This window comes from Pangasianodon hypophthalmus, chromosome 13, assembly GCF_027358585.1.
Source record: "Pangasianodon hypophthalmus isolate fPanHyp1 chromosome 13, fPanHyp1.pri, whole genome shotgun sequence".
In the NCBI taxonomy this organism is placed as follows: domain Eukaryota; kingdom Metazoa; phylum Chordata; class Actinopteri; order Siluriformes; family Pangasiidae; genus Pangasianodon; species Pangasianodon hypophthalmus.
This window is the reverse complement of record NC_069722.1, coordinates 25663822-25669925: the sequence shown is the minus strand read 5'-3', so window position 1 is coordinate 25669925 and position 6104 is coordinate 25663822. Positions and strand designations below refer to the sequence as shown.

The 6104-nt window shown below is 42.6% G+C and overlaps 1 protein-coding gene across 1 annotated transcript in view; it reads right to left on the bottom strand.

The window, feature by feature from the left end:
* LOC113523768 (somatostatin receptor type 5-like) overlaps positions 1–6104 on the bottom strand; it is a 33073-nt gene extending 26969 nt beyond the window's left edge. The window contains exon 1 of the mRNA XM_034309787.2: positions 5342–6104. The gene's annotated coding sequence lies outside the window, so the exon portion shown is untranslated. The remainder of the gene's footprint in view (positions 1–5341) is intronic.

Sequence of the window (6104 nt, the reverse complement as noted above, 5' to 3'; positions counted from 1 at the left end):
CACAATTTTGCGCCACTGCGGTGAACTCAATTAGCTCTAATTACGCAATAATAGTTTCAGGTCCAGTCCTATAGCGTGCACAGAAAGGTAAATGATAGCAGAGCTAATGAGTGCAGGAAGCCGAGTCGCAGCTCACGGGGCGTAATGTGGTTAGCGCTGAGCCCCGTGGCTGAGGGAGCCGATGTCAGTAAGAGTGTGTGAGGTCGATGAGTGTGACGAGGAGCTGGAGTGTCAGTAATTACACACTGCTGAAAGAGAGAATCTAAATGAGATTTAGAGAAACACATCATTGAGGGCACGGTCTGAGGAGGAACACGGCTGAGGAGAACTCTTACCTGCCAATTCTCTTACCTACGCGTGCAAATTCGCTTACAATACCCTAATAAAACATGCGGATTTATCATTCACGCTTCAAAACACCACTAATCCCGCATTCCAGTCACAACACGGTTGTCCAAACAGACCAAATGTTTGTGTAGAGCCGGACTGCTCTCGTACCTGAGCTTATTAAAAAACTGTACAACAAACGAGCGAGGACGTCGTGGTTATAGTTTGCTGCATTTTGCCAGGTTTTATTAGGAATAAAATCATGAGTGACACATCCACACCTGCTACTGAAAATACAACTCCCATGATCCTCCACATTCACAACCTCCACCTGTTCACACACGCACACACACTTCCTTTAAATAACTCCGACTCGAGACATTTGTGAAGTCTCTCCAGCACTTTGCCTGTTTGCGGGAATTTTGCGTGGATGTTGTTTTGAGGATTGTCCCTTTGGTTCGATTATTTTGGATGTTATTTTTTTTATTTATTAAAACTGCACCTGCACTCTGCAGCTGTATAAATTCACGTCTTCTTTATTTTGATAATTCCCTGTAATACGGTTAAACCCATCAGCATGATCCAGCTCGTTTATCTCCTGAAAGGTGGCGTGATTAAGTCATCCGTTTACGTCGCCGCCTCTTTGCTGTTTTGATGAAGTCATATTTGTGTTTGCAGACTGTAAGAATTTGTTCAGCGGAACTGTGTAGCTTATGCAATAACTAGCTAGCTAAGCTGGACAGTATATTTAAAATGCCTAAACCTGAATTAATATCATACCCAAACACACAGGCCGTTACAGTGTAATCATTAATAAGTCAATGTTATTTAGCTAGCACCTAGCTGGAAAAAGATAGCTACTGCAATTTAACCCAAAATAAATGTAAGACAAGACGCATGAATACATTTATCTGACTGTGAAAAGGGGCTGGATTTTTCTCTGCTCGACTGGCAGGAGATAAAATTGCTAGTGATATGTATATCATTCCCATTTCTTCTGTAATAATAATAATCCTCATTCACGGAGCATACACACTGATGAACTGATGAAAGAGGATGTTTTCTTTTGAACACAAAGCGCAGGAGTAACACGTCTTCTGACACATTTATGAAAGCTCAAACCATCGTGATATCTCAGTGAGGTAATTAGATTAGACTAACCCTCCATCGACATGTCATTAATCTCTGTCCCTTCGTAATTCAGTGATTATAAAGATCAGCCTGAACGTGTCACAGCAGCGCACTGCTCATCTTATGCAACTATTTTTATTCCACATTTCTGTGTAGGCTGGTCTCGGCTGTACGGAGCTCAGCTCCTGAGAGAAGCCGCTGAGACGTGGAGTGTCTCTGCTGCCTGCAGCTACTTTCCATTTCCGCACAGCTCCGTCTTCTCTCTCAGCTCTTCAGGAAGGAACAGGACTACCTCTAGCTGCTGAGCTGCTGAGCTGCTGTATACAGCACGCCTCATTTCTTCACCACTCACCTGAGCTCCTGCTGTAGGCTCTCAAGGCTTTGGGGAGGTCAGGGCAGCTGTGGTGACTAGAAACAAAGCTGCATCTATGTTGTGGAAATAAACCTCTAACAGGACAGAAACACTGCCAGTTACCTGATTTAAAATGTAATAAGAAGAGATTTTACTGTTAGAATATTCCCAGTAAAATGGTTTAGCTCTAATATTGACTAAAAGACAGTGTGCCATTATCTGGTGTGAATAAAAATGTTATTAAAGACACAGTAAAAATGTGCGTTTGAAGAAACAGACCAGGTCGCTGCAGCTCTTTCTGCACTAACTCTCTCTTTTTTTGTTTCCGCAGCCTGCGACGTCTCGAGCGTTTCTACAGCCGCGACACCAACAAACCCAAATAACATAAAGATTTGAGACCCAAAAAAACCCATAAAGCTTAAACTAGCTAAGTCTGAGGTAAAGGTGCGTACTGATCTCAATCACAACCCGTTTTTAAGACTAACATCAGAAACGTGGGAAAGTTAACATCTGAACACATAATTCACAGAAAGAGTACAGAAATGATTTATAATTATTTAGAATTAATTGATTTATATGTTTGTAGTAACATCAAGTCACAGCTGCTGTAATCTCATAATTAATGAACCGTTTGTGAACTCAGTGTGTTTCAGTTTATGCTAGTTATCTAGCTAGTAATAGCTAAGTTAGCTAGTTTTTAACGTTACTGAAGTAGCTAATGATAGCGAAGTTATATATCTTTAACAGAAATTATTTAGATTATATACACTTAGTGAATTGATGTTATCTGAATGTCGATTTTTTTGGTTAATCATAGTTAGCTTGCTAATGTTAGCTAAGTTATCTTGCTAGCTAGCATTAAGAGCTGTCATGCTAACACAAACATGTAGTTTAATATAACATTTAATAGGAGGTATGCTATTATAATATTTAAGCATAAACATAATTATGTTTGAAACGTTGGTGTGTGTTAGCTAGCTAAAGTTAGCTTGGATACTTCTTCAGTCCGGCATGGGGCTTTGCACTCGCGCTGATTTCTGGAGAATTTTGATCTTACAATTCCCGATTCGTAACAACAGACACGAATCAACTCACATGAAGATTTACAAACCCCGAGGTTAGGGTTAGGTTTTGGGGCGGATTAGTGCGGATTAGGGTTTGGGGCGGTATTCAGGGCGGAGCTGGGGCGGGGTTAGTGTTTGTTGCGTTTCTTTCAGCTTCATTCATGTGAAATCAAACCAAACCCAACTACATCACTTATTCAACCTCATTCAACCTTTACATGAGATCACATTGGTAAATTCACAAGCCGCCTACGAGAGCGAGCGCTGTTTGCTTAAATTAGTGTAATTTTCTGTTTAAACTGGATTCTGGAAATCACACAATTGTGAATTTTATCACCTTGATGTAAAAATGGACTGAAAATGTGCTGTAATCAGAAATAAACACAGAGTTCAGGCTTCACATGGATTTGCAAAGTGCTCAACATTGAGGATTTCATTATGATCATCAGTTTTTGCAGCCATCATGCAGCGGATTATACAGTGCACAAGTGTGTGACCCACGGTTTGTTTATGAAAAAAGGAAAATGGACTGCTCTATTTTTATCATTTATCCGAGAAAACTACAAACTACAGCTTCTTTCTCGTCATTTTATCGAAAGGGCGTGCAAACCTTCACTCTGAGGATAATACCCAGGCTCCGGGTGTTCCTCTTCACCAGCGCTGTGAGATGGTTAAGTGAAATTGACTTTTCCACACCAGACTGGAACCTGCTCTGCTAAACACATTACTGTCTAACTGAGTTAGCGGCTAACTGAATTAGCACAGCTCGTTCTCTGGGCTAAGTCTGGACTCCATCAGCATCAACATCAGCAGCTCAACAGTTCTGGGCTTCTGGGATTGTGTTCTGCTGCGTGGAGGCGAAATTCTCTGCTCCTACACACGACGCGGTGACGTCAGAGCGATCTGCCAGCGCAGTGGAGCGGTTTGGGAAAATCGGGGAATGGTGAAGTCATCATTCACCCACGCAGCGGGAAAGAATTCCAGCAAAATGGCACAGAGGCCACGCCGTCCCACACACGGGCCATGACAAACCGCGTGAATAATTCATAACTCAGTGCTCACTTCACCGGTTCTCTGACTAGAGGTGCAACAATACAGCATTAAAATAACTGATTAGCAAACGCACTCTCTTAATCATGCTGTTTAAACCCGGCTTTACACTGTACAGATGTTGTTTACAGCCAGATGTTGCTCTCTCTCAGATAAAACTCACAGTGTAAAAGCATTGTTCGGTGGTGAGTGAGGTCGGTGGTCTCAGGACGCACAACGTGACAGATTTAGTGTCAGTGTGATCGAACACAGCTGAGGACAAAGTGTGTGTGAGTGTGTGTGTGAGTGTGTGTGTGAGTGTGTGAGAGAAATCTGTGATTAAAGTCTCAGAGTGTGAGCGCTGCTACGACGCTCATCTAAAATCCACCAATAGGACGACGGCGAACTCACGGCGCAGCTACAGATACGGTAGCGTAGTTTATCACATTCTTGTACAAATATTGCCCTGAAGTCAGCTTCGTGAATCAAACCGTCAGTTTAACGTAATGTTCCACCTGTAACTTGGACTGAAACGCTGGACTGCTATCAGACCGGATCGGACCCATTTTCTGAGCTGATCCACTGAGGGGGAGTCTGATGCTGAACTGATCGGACGCTGCACATCAGCTCAGGACACGGACTGAAGCTTTAAAGAAAGGCAGCTTGGTATCTGAGAGCAGGCTGGAGGGAGGGATCAGGATGATATCGGATAAAAACCCCAAATATCCCAACATGGAGCATCCACTGTTACTGCTTTAAACTAATTTATTATTTTATTTATTATAGTAATACAGACCGAAATTCATGTTGAGTAAAATAAATAAATAAATAAATAAATAATCTGTGCATGCTACATATTTGGATATTTTTAACAGCTTTTTTGTTTATATTTACAGATTAAATTTTACACATTTTATAATCGCATGTAATGTATATATACAGTAATATTTAATATATATGTGCAGCAATATGGAATGTAATGTGTATATATATATATATATAATGTATATGTATTTAATGAATATGTGCAGTAATATATAATGTATATACACACAGTAATATATAATGTATATATATATATATGTGCAGGCGTATAGCGGGTATATAATCATTAACTCACACTGTCATAATAAAATGTTGCGACTTTTCCTCATTAATATGGTAGATGATTGAGGAGTAAACCGCATCACGTGACTCCTTAATTAGCCACAAATTTGCAATTAAACCTGAAGAACACCTGCAGCGCGCGCGCGTTAATGCATCCAGCGGTGTCTCTGCTCTTTTATCTCCGACTGAATAAAAGTGTGATGAAGAACCGCTGTGTGTGCGGGGTGCGGTGTGCGGGGTCCGGTGTGCGGGGTGCGGGGTGCGGGGTCCGGTGTCCGTTACTAACCGAGTTACAGTCACAACATCCGGTTAAGACGCTTGAGAAACTTACCTGTGATCACAGCGCGAGTCTGGAGCTCGGGATTCCTGCAGAGCCGCAGCAGCGCGGAGCTCGAGGAGGATCAGGAGGAAGAGGAAGTGGGAGATAACGGAAATGAAGGCGCGTGAGGCGGCTGGAAGCGGCGGGCTCGTGCGTGTCGGTGAAACTCTCCGCTGTGACTGCGCTCTGAAAGCTGAGTCCCTCACCGCCGCACTGCACTGCTGCGCGCGACACCGGCTACCGGTAACCAGGTAACGGCTGCTGCTGGATAAGCGCGCGCTGCCCGGGGAGAGAGAGGGGGCGGGGAGAGCTACCGTGTGTGTGTGTGTGTGTGTGTGTGTGTGTGTGTGTGTGTGAATCACAGAACCCTTAAGGCTCTTATTGTTGTACTTTAAGTCTTAAAGAGGAGTTGTAGAGGATCTTATCCTCCTGAACATGTTCTTCCTGGAATCATTAAAAATCCCTAAAGCTTTTCCACAAACCCTCTAAAGGACAGATTTACTTTTAGAAATGGTTCCATGAAGAACACACTGAGGAATCTAAGGACCATTAAATAGCTGAAGAACCCCTGAGGAACCCTTTATTCACCCCCACATTATACACAATGTACAGCATCTTTAAAGCTTCTCAGCCTCCTAAAAGGCACTGGAACTGAACCAGAGCATTAAAGGGTCTAGATCTTCTTCTTTAGTGTCAGTGTTCTTAGTGTTCTTCAGGGTTCCTCTGCTAAGTGTTCTTCAGCTCAGTGTTCATCAGCTCAGTGTTTCTAAGTGTT